The sequence below is a fragment of the Gorilla gorilla genome, chromosome 3 (genome assembly GCF_029281585.2).
Source record: "Gorilla gorilla gorilla isolate KB3781 chromosome 3, NHGRI_mGorGor1-v2.1_pri, whole genome shotgun sequence".
Lineage (NCBI taxonomy): Eukaryota > Metazoa > Chordata > Mammalia > Primates > Hominidae > Gorilla > Gorilla gorilla.
The window spans coordinates 143867372-143883806 of NC_073227.2; the positions used below are offsets into that span (position 1 = coordinate 143867372).

Here is a 16435-nt window from a genome sequence, read left to right on the forward strand (position 1 = left end):
AGCATCAAAACACTGTTTCACATGTGAAACAAACCTAGGCCTACTCTCTTGCAATGATTTACATGCTTTCCAGTGTGTTCCTGGATATTCGGCTCTCATCCTTGCATGTATTTTCCCACACCTCTACATGTGCCATCTCCTTTGCTCATGCTTCGCCTTCCTTCTCTGATTTCTAGCTATTGATGTTTTTTTTCCCTTGCCATGCATTAGAATTAACATCTTTTTCTAATATCGCTTCTTTGTGAAGCTTATTACCCTTCTATTCTGTGTCCCAGATACTCTATGTTCAATCCAGTGGGGCTGCACAGGGAGAATTCACAGTAATTCAGGATGGCAGCGGGGTGGGGAGAAAGAACAGGCTGGTCCTGCTCCTCCACTCCCCTGTTTCCAATGGGGGTAACTTCCCTGCTGTCCTATGTGCTGGTGACAAGGGAGAGACATGAAGGAATTGGAGGAGTTCTGTTTTTCAGGTGCTTCCCAATACCCACTGGATAACATCCAAGCTCCTGAACGTGGTACACATATTCCCTAAGGTCTGTGCTCTTGCAGCCTTGTCTTCCCACTTTAAAATTTGTACCCTGGTGATACTGTCTTTCAGTGCCCGGCACATCACATCCTGCTTTGAATTTATGTGTCGGTGCTTCTTGTGTAATGTTTGTCTGCCCATCTTTACCTTGCCGACTCCAAGTCTCCAATCCATTCTTCCAAGCTCAGCACAGAGCTTGTCTCCTCTGGGAAGCCTTCCATGAGGCTTTTGCCTTCTTCCTACTGAGCCAAGTACCCTCCTTTCCTTTGGATTCAACTGCTCGCTGGGAATAGCTCTGTCATTATAGACCCTGTTACTTTGGAATGGCCTGTTTATGGGTCTGTGTTTTTCTGATGGAATAAATTCTGTGACAACAGGGACCACATATTATTCATTTCTGTATCCCCACCATCTAGCATGCTATGTGGTTCAGTGTACACCAACCACGGTTATTTGTAGAACTCTTAAATTGACGTCACTGGGATCCGTGGGGATGAAGGCAGTGACTGACAAAGGAATTCTTACTTCCTTTCATGGGGCTTGCCTGATAGTGGCCTGACTTTAAATTTCTTTCAGACAACTTAACTGGACAGATAATTTAGCTCTTCTCCAATTTGCAGTCTTATTCCAGAAGGGACTATATTTTAAAAGGTGGAATTCATATGTTTACATTATTTGTAGATTTTTTTCTTATGTCGTAGTATAGCTTGTTTGCCAACCACATGTATTTCCCATTTACTCGTTTCTTCTACAGAACACATATTAAGATAATGGACTTTCTAAACACATGAGACAAATACCTACAAAATGCCTGAAACAAAATGGCCCATCAGCAGATTTTCTCATAGAAGAAACCCGTAGGCACATAATAGAATGCTCTCAGTACAAAAACAAACAAGCAATTACCTATGCTGCTTCCTGTGGGAAACTCAGCATCCTACCACCCATGGTGATGACTGCTGTGATTTTTTTTGGAGGGGTTACATCATTCTAAGGAAATTCATTCATATGTTTGTCAATAAATGCACATTTTATTTTCTTGGACAGAAAACAAAGTATGTTTTTGTTCAAGTTTATTTTCCTCTTTCTTTTGTTTTGTTTTTTTAACATAAACATTCAACATGCAATTTAGAATAATAGTGCAAAAGGCTGAATGGTGGTCATCACAGGCTGATAGTGAGGAGGGAACTGTGTGTTCAAGAAACATCTGGAATATTTGTGATGTGGTAGTTGCCTAGAGTGTCTTCCTCTGGGCTTTGACATTAAACAATGCCTTCTAGAATTTAACTGAGTCAAGATATATTTAAATTGCAGACGTGTATTGTTGTTAGTCTGATAAAAATCATATTTGATGAATCTGCTCTTAATTTCCTTCTCTGTATTATAAAAGCTCTTCCTTTCTTATGTTAATCCAACATTTTCAAGAATATTATAAGAATGGAGACTTGAAATAAATCATATTGGGAAACACCAGTGAGAAAAGGTTTTGAAAATTCAAAAGGTGAAAAATATATCTAGCCCCAGTAGATAAATGTCTATGGTGAGAATTGATAAGTCAATATAATTTTTATTTTTTTATTTTTCATTATAAATTGTCAATTTATAATTGTATAAATTTATGGGGTACAAAGTGACATTACAGAGGATGGGAAGATGATGACCAAAGGGTTAAAAATCTCACTGAGGCATGAGGAATATATATATATATATGTGTGTGTGTGTGTGTGTGTGTGTGTGTATATATATGTATTTAGTTCTATTGCACAGTGTGGCATATATTGTTAAAAATATTGTATAGTTCAACATAATTTTGAGAGTAGGAAGAGTCCTGATTTTGCATTTTTCTACTTAATATTAGATAAAATACTAGTCATTTCAATTTGTATCTTCAAATTTTGGCATCATCTTCTTTAGGTATGTAGAATCATCATCAATTTATCTAGAGCTTTTTGTAGAAAATTATCTATTTGAATTAAAAAAATCCTCAAGTTTTACTTAAACCTGAAAATTGCTATATTTGTTCTTTTAGTAATGGTAGTTTAAACAAAACAGCTTTATGAAATTTGAAGTTTAACAAGAAATTGCTAATTTTGAAAAGTATATTTTAGATATATGGACTAGAGACAAATCGTGAGGTATTTTGTACTTTCTATTCTGAAATCACTATAATATTTTAATAGAGAGTGTTCAAAGTTTCATTTCATAAGTAATGTTTTTTCAAGTATCTACAGAAACTATCTGCTAATGCTGAGAAGAAAACACTTTAAGGAGTCCATGATTATTAATTTATTCTTCTTGATTATATGGTTTGCTCCTCATACCCTCTGGATGCTCAGTCATAGAAAAAAATGTGATCCTTTAACTATGGGGTTAGAACAAAGGCCCATTTTCTGTCCACTGCTTATAGAAATCAAGAGACAAAATTTTACTTAGAGAGCTGTGGTCTGATGGAAATGTGGGTATTCAGAAGTAGCTTCTGAATTTAAAGTTGCATTTAAAGTTGGCATTTCTGTCCAATCTGGTTGAGAATCTGAAAGCAGTTCCACATTTCTTCATCAGGAAGTCAGGCTGACTTGTGATGAAAGATGATGAAGACAAATCCTAAACAGGGCTTCCTGTTTGTTTAAACCCCCAACCCAGGAGAAAATCGCTTCCAAGTTTCCCTGTACAATCATTGTAATATATTTTCTTTTCAGATTGTTAGCAGACTGCTCAGTTTGTGCTTGGCATTTCAATTATAGTGAAAAAGGTGAAACCCAGAAGACTCAAGGAATTCTCATTAGGAGTCTGAAATTTGATAGACTTTTAAAATTAACCTCTGCTTCTTGTTCTATCTTTAGTAGGCACATTATTCATTAAATCAAATGTATTGATTATCTGCTTTATGAACAGTTTTGAATTGGTTACTGTGATGGATTAGAAAAGAAGAAAATATGGCTTTTGTCCTCAGAAGTCTGTCTTACTAAAAAAAAAAAATCAGATTGAAATACAGAGAAAAATTTCAATTTAAAGATGGCAACCACTTTTAAGGAAGGACTAGATTGTTTCCCTAACATAAGTGCTTGTGCAAAGTGAGATGTTTTGTTTTGTGAATGACTTTTTAGATATTAAACAGTAGGAAAGAGAGGCAAAGGAATCAGGGAAGAGTGAAAACTTTGGAAAAAGACTTAGATGCTTTTCCTAGAATGCTGGGACATCTAAACCATGTTTGCACAGAGGTAATTAATGTATCCTTAATGTTAATTATACTTAATGTTATATATGTTAATATATATAGCTAACATATACTAAGCATATACTTCACATTGACTACTGAGCTAAATGCTGTACTGGCATTTCCTCATGTACTCCTGGGAATAGCCTTATGATATAGGTGGGATGCATTTTCTAGAAGAAGAAATTGGGACAAGGGTGAAATAATTTTTAAATAATTGACACTAGTGTCCATGTTTTAAACTTCTGCTCAAGGCTTTGCTTCTAAAGAACATTCTTATTTCTTCCTTGCTTTTCACATTTTCACCTGCTTTCATTTATTGTTTCCTTTTCTCATCTCTATCATCTAATTTTCTCCCTTGATTTCTTAACCCTTCTCATACTTTCTCATAATATGTTGCTGGTCTGTCAAAATTTTCTTGTTTGACTGATGGTTCACTGAATACTTCCGTTGCTGTTGTATTCAAAACTATATACATGGATGATTGCTTTTTTTTTTACTTTTACAGTCTAATGTAGATATGAATATGCTGAATACATGTACTTTGATTAGAAATGGAAGTAAATATCAACTAAAGCCTAACATAATTCTTCTTCATAAAAGGGGCAAAGAGGATATGAAGGAATAAGACATTTATTGCTAAAAGCATTTGTCTACACACACACACACACACGCGCACACACACACACACACACACCTGTTTTTTCTGGAGAACAAATGGTAGAGTTTCTGCCCATAAAGGATGGGCAGCATGTGTGTTCATATTTTAAAGCTGTCCAGCAAATTCTACCTACCACAAGTTAACTGTCTATTAGAACACAAGGATTCCATGTTCCTGTCCATCAGCTTCTGTCAATCTAGTGTGGCAGAAATCTTCTGAAGCTTTAGCCTATTGAGATATACACAAATTCTATCAAGAAACTCTCTATAGAACATGGCACTATCTTTATGATTTGGAGTGCCAGTGGAACTTGGTCATAATCAGACCCTTAAACTAAAATGCTCTGTAGGGGACCCACTGCCCACTGTCCTTTTTAATGCACATTATTTTCAAATGAAACCATGGTCAGGATGAAGGCCAGGCTGCCATTGGAGATAATATTCTGAGTAACAGTTTCATTGGGAAATCATGCTTTGCATGGCTGTAGAAGTAATTCAAAAGATGGATTGCCTTGATCAGGCCAAAAACCCCTCAAACTGTTCTATTTATCTCTTTAGTGCTTCAAAAGCCTTGTAATTTCAATGATTACATAACAATTTGGCATATGTGAGTTCTCTGACAAAGTCCAGAATCTCAAATTGTAAAAATTAGTTTAACACAGAGTCCAGAATGAAACAGATTGGCAGAGCAAGTGTTTTTGCATCATTCATGACCCTTACCAGCAAGTCATTAATGATTTTGCCCAATACAGAATTCTAAGACTATTTCCCTTCTGGCTGTTTGAATAATTTACCTAGCAAGGTTAAAAAAAATGTACAAGAATATCTTTAATTGAACAGCAGGGAACCTGTAATACCATGTGTTCATGAGAAATGATGCAGGGGAAGTATTTTTTGACCTGTGTTCTGCTGTCTTCCCTCAGAAGTTTATGTATCAAGGGAAGAGATGGGCCTGCACAGGTCTAATTTGTATATACTAGAATCCACATACAATGTTGTTGAAAAAGTAATCTTGCTGCTGAAATTATTTAAAAATTCACTGGAGGAAATGAATATTTGCTACCATTGAAAAGTGTCCATTTTATATAACCTAGGAAAAAGCAGACTATAAAACTGAAAGAACAAAACAAGTCCTGTAAGAATGAAGTAAAAACAAGCCAAAGCAAAACAAAGACCAACCCAAAAAACCAAAAAGGCTGAATATATTTACAAGATTTTTTTGTGTGTGGGTGTAAGTTTAAAAACTGAAACAAAATAGACACCAAGACGTGAACTGTTTGTTCTGCTCCGTTTGGCTAAGTTCTTAAAGGTTACAGGAAGATAGTGTACTTATTGCTTAAGATGATGATAATTTATATTAAAAAATAAATACAGGCATGTGAGCAGGAAGGGGAAATTGCTTCATTAATTACCTGGTTATCTTATCAGGCCTCTAATTTTTTTTGTTTTCTGGAATGCAGAGCAGGCTTCATGAGGAGTACTGAATTGCTTTGGCAGCAGCTAGCCAAGCTGAGTGATTTGCAACACTCTTTGTTCACTCTGCATTTATGTTTCATAATGTGAGCGTCTGCCTGGGTGTGTTGGTGCCACTCCGTGTACATCCCTTCTCTCAGCCAGAGGTCCAAGGAGGGGCCAAACTGCCTCCCTCTGAACTTTCAGTTAGCAAACAGCACACAGTCGATGTTGCCCGATCCTCTGTGGTCAGCGCAGTTCCTGATTCTAACCCCCCACTCCATAAGGCAAGCTCTAGAAACCAGGGTTCCTGAAAAGGAACAAGAAAAAGGTGATACCAGGTGAAACCATCAAAAGTTGTTTGCGGTAACATAAGCCCTATGGGTTCAAGCGCCCTTCTTTCAGTTTATGCAGTCACGCAGTGGTTACCTCTTGCTGGGTGACTTTATTCTTTTATCCTTTGTAGAAATGTTGTAATTCTGGCAAAAAGCCCACAGAATCTATGTTTAAAAAGAGAAACAAATAATGCTAAAATGCAATGTAGTGTATGTAATTAAAAATATCTTTCCTTGAACTTGGACAAAATAAATTATTGTGTAAAAATTATTTATTTTCCTAATTTAACTGCAGATTTGAACCTTAATCTTATTATTACTTTTTTTCCCTGGAATCTCTATGTTCAAAACCACTTCTTGATCTTCCAAAGCTGTGATATTTGTGAACTCAATTTGCACAATCTCTAAACGATGCTACTGGTAGCCCAAATTAATATGATAAATTACAGTTATTTCCATGCATTGTAAATCTTCTCTTGATTTTTTTCAGTCCAGAGGTCTTTTTTTTTTTTTTTTTAATACCTATTATGACATAAGGAAGAAGTTCCAGCACCCCAGGCTCCTTCCCACTGGTTCTCACGTGGTGTGCTTCTCTGGGTGGAGCATACTGGCGCTTCAGTTGAACCCAGGTAGTTTTCTCTTTGGCTTCCTTCTCTTTCTGATCATTTTCCTTCACGTGTTTCAGGAAACTATCTTGGCTCCTAGAGTGCTTAATGTGCTCAGTACGCACCTTAATTCTCTTGGCAAGAATCTTGCCCTTCATTGTTTGTTCACAACAATGCCAACAGCATTCTGGGTAACATTCTAGACTCTTCCAGTTTTGCTATGGCAACATTTGTGGGGCATTCCTTTTTGAACAGTACCCATTCCCTGGATGTCAACAGTATCACCTTTTTTTTTTTATTTTATTTTTTTTAACTGTTTCACATGCATGTGGCCAAAGGAACAACTCCATGTTTCCTAAAAGGTCAAAAGAATGTATATGGGGTGCCTCCCCTCTTCCCCTTTGTGTTTCCCATTTTGATGGATCACTGGAAGATGGCAGTTCTAGCTAAAGGAAGACTGTCTCTTGATTTTAAAGGATGAGGCTTTATAATATCTAGGCAAATGGCCAGAGTGGAAAATAATCTGTACATCACAATAATAATGATAAACATAATAATAAAAATAGTAACAATAATATGAAAGTACTCCACATTTTGTGTTTTTTGAAAAGAAAATATAGGGGAGGAAGTATATGTTTCGTCCTCTTCCCCCTTATGTAATTTTCATAAAAACGCATATCTCAAATGTGATCCAGACACAGCCAATCTGTGCCAATATGCCAATACAAAATGACAGTTGCAATCAGATATCCCCCACAGGCATTACATAGGATTACCTGCATTTCCTAAGATAACTGTGTTTTAGAAAATTGACACAAAACTGACATAAGACAATACTGGTAAGTAGGATTGGTGATCCATTTAATAGAAATCTACAGTGGAGGAATGGTTTACACTGGATGGCTTCTTGATGTTGCTGACCGTTTAAGTGGGAGAGATTGCCAGCTAAGAGTAAATATTATACATATATATATTTCTTCTTCTTTTTTTAATAATAGAGACAGGGTCTCACTATGTTGCCCAGGCTGGTTTTGAACTCCCGAGCTTAAGCAATCCGCCTGCCTTGGCCTCCCAAAGTGCTGGGATTACAGGTGTGGGCTACCATGCCCAGCCTTAAATGTTATATATTTTTAAGTAACATTTTATATGGTTTTATATACATTACTCCTTTTTAGTCACATATAAACCCTGTGAGACAGATGGGGCAGAAATTACATATTTTTACACAATAGGTTAGGCGATCTGATTACAATCAGTACTGGTACGTGTAACCTAGAGCTAGGATTAGGACTAGGCTCTCAGACTTTCATCAGCACATCACACTGCCAGGCTTCTTTCGGCTGAGCTGGTGGGGCTCCTCTGCTTCCTCCTTTCCTTGCGCTCAATGGCTGTGCTCTCATCAGCAGCTAGGAGCAGCAGTGCATTCTTTTCTTCCCTCTCGAACAGTCCCACGTTTAGTAGGAATTAATAAGAAGCTCCCCTCCATAAAAAAGTTAGAAATCCATTTCTTTTCCAAGACCCTTCTACTTCAGTTAAAGAAACTGAGATCTAGACGCAGAAGGAGGCCTGGGCTACAGACTCAGTGCTCTTTTTGCTCTATCACATTAGCTGACATCAGTGTCGCTATAAGAAACAAAAAGAATCTATTTAAAAACACAACTGATTACAGCTATTTCTGCCCCTAGAGGAGGAAAGCTCCTATGGCTGGAGATGATGGCTTTTTATTTAGAAAGTTTCCTTGTTATTGCCTTTGAATAAAAAAGGTTAGGCTTCCATTCCCTCTTCCCCTGCATATGGTGGTGCTGGAAGGTCTGAGCAGCAGGACAGCAGGCAAAGGGTTTCTAGAGACGTGCCAGCCAATGAGAAAGCCATGTGGGCTGGAGTGGTAGAGTACTTTTCAGAAGTGTCAAAATGTATATTAATGTAAAGGGCTCTGATGCCACCTACCTTGTTGAAAAAACTTCAGTATAATCTGCTAAATAGATACTCCAATGCCTTCATTGAGTGTTCTTTGTAGGGTAGAGGAAAGAGGGGACACAGGTACATCAGAGTCCTCATTGAAAGAGTGAAAATAGCAGCTGCTTGAGGCTAAAGTCTAGATTTCAGTGGGTACAGAAAACTTGATGTAGACTGTAGGGCATATACCACACAGATCTGCAGAGATTTTGAGAAGAGCAACAGCCTTCTTATTAGATGTGCATTTGCTGATTTGATGGAAATCTCAAGGTCACTGTAACTTCAGTTGACTTCTCCCTTACACAAAGAAGAGGCTAAAAGCCGTTATTGATTACTCTCAAGAAATCGGAGAAGAGGCCATGGCCACTCAAGTATCCTAAAAAGGCTTTTGGATTTATGGAACTGTGGAAACTAACAGTCTTTAAATATCAACTGGTCCAACCTTTGTCTACTTCCTTCTCCTTCTCATCCTTTTTTGCAATAAAGGAATCAAAGACTTAGATTCAATATCCAATGTATACCAGGCCGTTGAGTAATCACAGATGCAAGACTAGAATCTGACTGTGGATTCAGAGTCAGAAGCCCTGGGTTCTGCTCCCTGCTGCATTTTCTTATTTTCTGTACCTTCTTGAACCTCAGGTCCCTCTCTGTAAAAAGAGGAAAGTAAAATCACATCTCACAGGGTTTTTGGAGGACCCTATGAGTTAATGTGGGATTTGAAAACTGTAGGAATGTTAAAACATTTTATTGTTATTATTTATGAGGTTATTTGGGTGCCAACAATTATATGAAGAGGATTATTTTGGCTTTCCTGAAATAGCAGCAGTGCTATAGTTGAAGTGACTTCACTGGTCTGCATGTCTGTGTGTGCACATGTGCAGATCCGGGCCAGGGACAGGCAGTGAAGTTTATAGATTGTCTTTTGGGATAACGAGCTTTTGGGCTCTTGGTAGGCCTTCTAAATAATACATTGTTTTTCTTCTTTCTTTTCTTTTCACAGGAATTAGAATAATAGCTAAAATTTCTCACTTGTTTCTTAAGGAAGTTAGGAATACATCTTAATAAATCAAGAAGTTCAAACACATCATCCATAGCAGCTTGAAGTAGACTCCTATTCTGTTTAACCATGCCTTTTGAGAGTCAAAATCCAGGGATACTCCCTACAGCCAGTCTTGAAGAACAGAAGGGGAACTACATGCCACCAGGCTATGGGAGCTGTTTCAGCAGCAGATCATTACCTAATCTCTTCCTGTCTCCCCGGTAGAGCTGAACAGAGCCTGTGAGAGAAAATTCCGGATGTTAAGGGAAGGAGAAAGAGGTATAGGTGTAGGGACTAAAAGTTGATGTGGTATCATTCCTATGAAAAAAATAATCAGATTCATTTTTATATTTCCTAAGCACGCTTATATTTGGTGAAAAAAAAAGAGCATGTTAGAGACATTATTTATGATGGTCATGCCTTAAATCTTGTCTTAGAGTTTCCGTTTCCAAAACTCTCTTAAAGCTTCCAGTCTTTTTAAGCCTGAGTATTTTAATAGAAGTAAAGTCTCTCCTGTCAGAGTGCTATTCCCTAGACATGTTTGCCTCCAGGGTCTGAAAAGAAAGGAGTCCATTTTACACCCTGAAGCAGAGTGTACCCCTGTTCTCTTCAGACAGTGTGGGGAAGGATGTACCCCTTTAATCTCAAGAGGCAAGAAAATATCGAAACAGATGACTTTGGCAGGTTTGCTGAAGGCTGGCGGCAGGTTGGCCGGGCCGCAATCAGTGGCCTCCAGAGTTCAGCGTGACAGGAAGCAGGGGCTGCTGCTCTGCCTGGTCATTAGTGAGGAGCAAGAGAGCCTGATGATTAGTCCTTACAGCACTGGAGAATGTTCCCATATCTGGCCCAGGGGACAGAGAGGTCCCAAAACATCCCAGACATTTGGTCGTCAGTGCTTTCATTCTCTCATCACTCAGGAAGTTAGAGAGAAAATAAAAACAAATTAAAGAATTTTTTTTTAAAGCACTCAAGTTTTTCTTACAGTTTCCATTTCCTTTTACAGCACAATTTTTAAACCTTGTGATGAAATGCTAAGTCACAGATGTAAAAGTGTCAAGAAGTATAATTGCACGTTCCACACACAACCTTAGCTCCTCTGAGCATGCAAAAAAACCGGGAATTAAATAACTTGCTGATTCAACTTTGTCAATACAATGACTCATGTTAACAAAATGTTAATGAATTAGTGAACTTCCCCAAAAGGTGAAGAAGAGCCATGAGCATCAGCATTATCTTGAGATGTTAGGGAGAAAGGGTGGTGGGAGGGATTGGGAGGTAGCAGCAGCACCAGCACAGAAACAAGGGCCAGAAACAGGCCTCCTGCAGGGGCAGCCACTTCCTCCTCCTGCCTGCTTAGCCCTGCTCTGCAGACACACAATAATCACCCCGGCGGGTCTAGGGATCAAATGACGGCACTGCTGAAGGATTAAGAGCAACTCTATCCTCTTGGCTTGGACTTTGGAATTTTCATTAAAATGACCTTGGGTGTGGTGAGAAAGGAATTCAGACAACAGGGATCAAGTCTTAAACATCTCACCTGGGAAAACAACCGAAGGGCCCCTTCAGAGAGAGCTTTCTTTCTGGGACTCAGGCAGAGTTGTCACACTTGTTTTCCTAAGTGTTTCTCACATGGGATTAGCCTCCAGATATGTGAAAAGTGAGGAGTTGAAGGTCTGAGGTAGGCAGAATGAGGCGAAAAATAAATTACAATGTGCTAGTGCAGGCTGGACTTCTTAACGTTCTCAAAGCTCTGTAATGTTTGACTTGTTGAGAGATTGCCCTCTTCCTCTCCTCATCTCATTGCTCTCAATGGAAGGAGCTGGGGCTCCATCTGCAATTCATGGTGGGTTATTGTAAAAAGCACTGTAGAGACTGGGTTGGCCTTATGTAGGCAGCAGCCTGTAGTCCAGCAGACGTGGATAGATGGCTGCAGGCTTGAGACTTAGGTAATTTGAGGCCGGGCATGATGGCTCACACCTGTAATCCCAGCACTTTGGGAGGCTGAGGTGGGCGGATCACGAGGTCAAGAGATCGAGACCATGCTGGCCAACATGGTGAAACCCCGTCTCTACTAAAAATACAAAAATTAGCTGGGTGTGGTGGTGCATGCCTGTAGTCCCAAGTATTTGGGAAGCTGAGGCAGGAGAATCGCTTCAACCCGAGAGGTGGAGGTTGCAGTGAGCTGAGATTCTGACACTAGACTCCAGCCTGGCGACAGAGTGAGACTCTGCCTCAAAAAAAAAAAAAAAAAAAAAAAGTAACTGGAGAAAGGGTACAGGCCTCAGAAATTTAATATCAGAAATGGGAGGACTTGGGAGAAGTAATCTGCTGATGACTACCACAAAGTATGTAAAAAGAGAATAGGTTTCTCAGTGTGGCTCCTATGTCTGTGGGCTCCTGAAGTGGGCTTAGCTGAAGTAGGAAAAATCATAGAAAGGTCCTCTTATAGCATCACTAACGAAATCAACAGATGTAGGCTAGGAAATGGCAATGACTAGATGTCAGAAAAAGGTTAGACAGTGAAGGTTCTGCTGAGACAGAATTGCAAGGAAGTTTTTTTGGTCTTTGTCCATGCCCAGCAAGGTGTGGATCCTGATGTCTATCACATCTAGGATTGGCCATGCTTGGTTCTTAAACCAGTGGGGTCCAGTCTGATCATGTAAAGGACCCTCTTCTCCCATCAGTGCTTAGAGTAGTGAGGAGATGGGACCTGGTTCTGGTACTTGTGATCAGAGTGCTGGCAATTAAATTTGGCCCTTGGGATTTGTAAATTATTACATAAAGCTGCAAGTTTCCAATCTAACCACTGTCATCATCATCGTCATCACCATCATCATCATCATTATAGCTACCTATCAAAGGATAAACTCCGTTAGACATGGTATATACTGTTTGTAATCTTTTCTGATTTGGGAGACCAAGGAAATGAGTATCCTTATAATGTCTGATGCTCTAAAATACTAGAGCTCAACAGTTTTTTGAGGTCAGATTTTTAGTGATATGCACCAGAGAGCTAGAGAAAGCACTTTGCAGAGTGTGAGAGAGAAGAAAGCAAAATTATATACATAGGCAATGGGGTTGGCTAGAGAGTTACGAGGGTTTTGGTTGTTCTTAAGCCACAGACTCCATTTTATTCATAGGTTCTACAAAACATTTTTTTAATGATAAAATTTTCTTTTTGCTGAAACTATGGAGGTTTATGTCACTTGCATAAGATAGTCTGAATTAGTAAATGTTAATAAAGCCTACCCTTCTTGTAAAGAAAAAGTTACAAAGAAAGAATAAAATGATTGTAAAGGTTAATAAAAGGATATAGGAAAATAATGGCTTACCATTCCATACTTGCCTAGAGCAGAGCTCCATAACCTGTGTTAGGAGAAGATAACTTAATCTCCAATTGCAAACCAAATTAAAAATGCCATATATTGATACCTAAAGAATTGTTCTCCATAATGTCTCTGATTCATAAGGCTAAATGGTGTGTATTCCAAAGACTGTAAGTAGACCTTTTTGCTTTTTTAAAATTTGTGAATGTCTGAAGCTCTCTATCTTTTTGGTTTTGTAAGTTTGGAAGAGGAAGGAAATATTCAACTCTTTTTTTTTAAACTATATTTCATACCATGTTTACATGATAATGGATAGAAAATTGTAGCTTAATGAAATCATTACATTCTTCTGTTTCAATATGGGGAAAGAGTTCACAAATTTATATTGAAAGAAAGTCAATGGCTACATGATGTATACTTAGAAAATCTAAAAGAATCTGCATGTACACTATTATAAGTGAATTTAACAAGTTCACTGGATATAGTATCAATGTATAAAAATCCATTGTATTAATATATGCCAGTAAAAAATGAATAGTTAATAAAAATTGTAAAATATACTGTTCAGAATATAGTTAATATAGAGCACCTGTGAATGCTTATCTCTAAAATGGCCTACTTGCAAGGTTGGCCCTTAGCTAGCATATGGGAACTTGGATTTCTACAGGGTTCTCATGACCCCAGCTGATAAGAGTTTTTCACTGTATCTATACTGTGTGCAAACAATGTGGTATATTTTGAACATCTGTTTCCTTCTGGGAGTCTGGAATTTTGGTATGTTGGGCAGAGAATCTCCAGTGAGTTTTCCTGGTAGACAACATTCTGTACCTCACAACTTATTGCTGGGGGAATTAAGCTTATCCTGTGAGATTCTCCTAGGAGAGAATTTTGAAGTGTGTACTTGGTGTAATCTAGACTTCACCCAATGCTCCCTTTCCTTTTGTTGATATTGCTTTGCATCTGTTTGTAGCTCTAAGTCATATTCATGAATATAACCATATGCTGGGTCCTTTGGGTCCACCTAGCAAATCATCAAACCTAAAGATGCTCTTGGGGACCTTAGATAGAAATATCATGTACTGTGATAGTAAGAAACATAAAAAACCGGAAACGAGTATGATAAAAGATATACAATATCATTACATCTAAAACTTTAAAATATTATTGAGAACAATTAAAGAAGACCTAAGTAAATACTGTGTTCATGGATTGGAAGATTCAATACTGCTAATATTTCAATTCTTTCTAAATTAATTGATAAAGTCAATGTAATAAAAATAATAATTCCAGCAGATTTTTAAAGGAAGTTAAATTTGATAAGCTGATTCTAAAATTTACGTGAAAAGACAAAGGGCTAAGAATAACCAGGACAAACTTGAAGCAGAATAAAGCTACCTAACGTCAAGATTTATTTTAAAGATATAGTAAGTAATTGAGAGAATATGACATTGGCATAAGAGTGGACAAACTGACCATTGGAACAAGATAGGAAGTCCAGAGACAGACCTACACATATACGGTCAAATGGCTTATGATAGAAGTATAGAGGGGAAAGGATTATCTGTTTAGTAAATAGTACTGCATTTATCAGATAGCCACATGGCAAAAAACATATCATGTACACAAAAGTCAATTCCAGATGGACTGTAGATCTAAATGTGAAAGACAAAATTATAAAACATTTAGAATAAACATAGATGAACATCTTTCTGACTTCGGAGTAGGCAAACTTGTTAAAATAGGAATCAAATACCCTCACATGCAAGAAAATAGTGATACAATAGAGTAAATAAAAGCAGGACCTTCTGTTTCTCAAAAGACTGAATTATAGAGTGGAAAAAGTACTGGCAGTACACATATCTAACAAAGGACTTATCTCCATAATATGTTAGCAAATTTCACAATTATTAAGAAAAATCAACAACAGCCCAATAGGAGAGTGGGCAAAAACTTCACAAAAGAGACAATCAAGTGTATAATAAACATATGAAAAGGTGCTCAATTATATTAAACTTAAACAATTCTGTAAACTAAAACCACGGTGGGATACCACCAACATGGCTACATAAAAATGATGGAAACTATCAAGTATTGGTGAGGGAACTGGCCCTCTTATACAGGACAGATCAAAGGGAAAATTTGTTACAAACTGGTTTAGCAGTATCTACTAAAGGGGAACATATGCATATCCTGTAACTAGGTAATTCTCCTCTTAGGTATATACCCAGCAAAAATTCATTCATATGAGCAAAAGATATGTGCTAGGATATCACTGCAGTCCATTGATAATAGCCAAAAAATTGGAAAATAAGCAGTATTCATCAACAGTAGAATGGATAAGTAAATTGTACCGTCTTCAAAAAATGGGTTAGTATATAACAATAACAGTGAATGGTCTACAATACATGCAGCAATGTAAGTGAGTCTCATAATGCTGAATGAAGAAACCTACAGAAGACTACATACTGGATAGTTCCTTTTATAAAGTAGGAAAAAGGTAAAATCAATCTACCATGTTAGAAGTCAGGCTTATAGTACCTTAGGATGAACAGTCATGGGGAAGAGAGTGCAGGAGTGGTAGAGATTTTTTGTGATACTGGTGAGGTTTGAGGGCTACTTTACAGGTTGTGTTTAGTTTCGAAAAATTCAGCAAGCTGTACACATATGATATAGAAACTTTTCTTTCAATGTGTTTTTTTTTTTTGTCAAAAAGCTAAAAAGACAGTATTGGTGGTTTTAAAGTGCTCTGTTTTGGTTTCAGAATTCTGATGTAGTCATTTGATTAAACTGTTTAAGGATTGTGTTTGAGGAATTTTATCACTTATCATTAAACTATTAGTCTCACGGTGAAAATCTGATGTAATACAGCGGAGATATGTCCCAAGTGCTTCAGGAGGACCGAGAATGAAATGGCTAATGTGCAGAAGTGGGAGTAGGAATTCGGGGAGAGCTTCATGGGGAGTATGATGTTTAAGGAGAGCTTTGAGAAGAAGGAATTGGAATAAGCCAGTGCCTTTTCTACTTTGTCCTTTGATATCATTACGTTTTAACTTTGGCTGCACATTAAAATAACCTGTGCAGCTTTAATACATTGAAGCTAGAAATCCATCTTCATTCAGAAATTCTGATTTAATTGATCTGCAGCTGGGAGCTGGGCAGCCGTAATTTTTCATAGTTTTCAAGTCATTTTGATGTGCAACCAGGGCTGCGAATTACTGATTTAGGCAGACAGTGAGAAAGTCAGTCAAGGAGTAGAAAGGAGTGCAGGATAGTGGCAGGAAACTGTAAATGACTTAGCAAGGCTGCATCACAGGAAGTTAGC

At 37.8% G+C, this 16435-nt stretch overlaps 2 long non-coding RNA genes across 5 annotated transcripts in view; one reads left to right on the top strand and one right to left on the bottom strand.

Moving 5' to 3' along the window:
* Positions 1-16435, top strand: part of LOC115934313 (uncharacterized) — a 415675-nt gene that overhangs the window by 205797 nt on the left and 193443 nt on the right. The window lies entirely within an intron of this gene.
* On the bottom strand, positions 5790-6912 carry LOC129532881 (uncharacterized). Its single transcript, XR_010133251.1, has 3 exons — positions 6710-6912; positions 6282-6352; positions 5790-6162 (listed from the first exon to the last, which is right to left on the bottom strand). It is a non-coding gene; the product is annotated as an uncharacterized lncRNA (long non-coding RNA).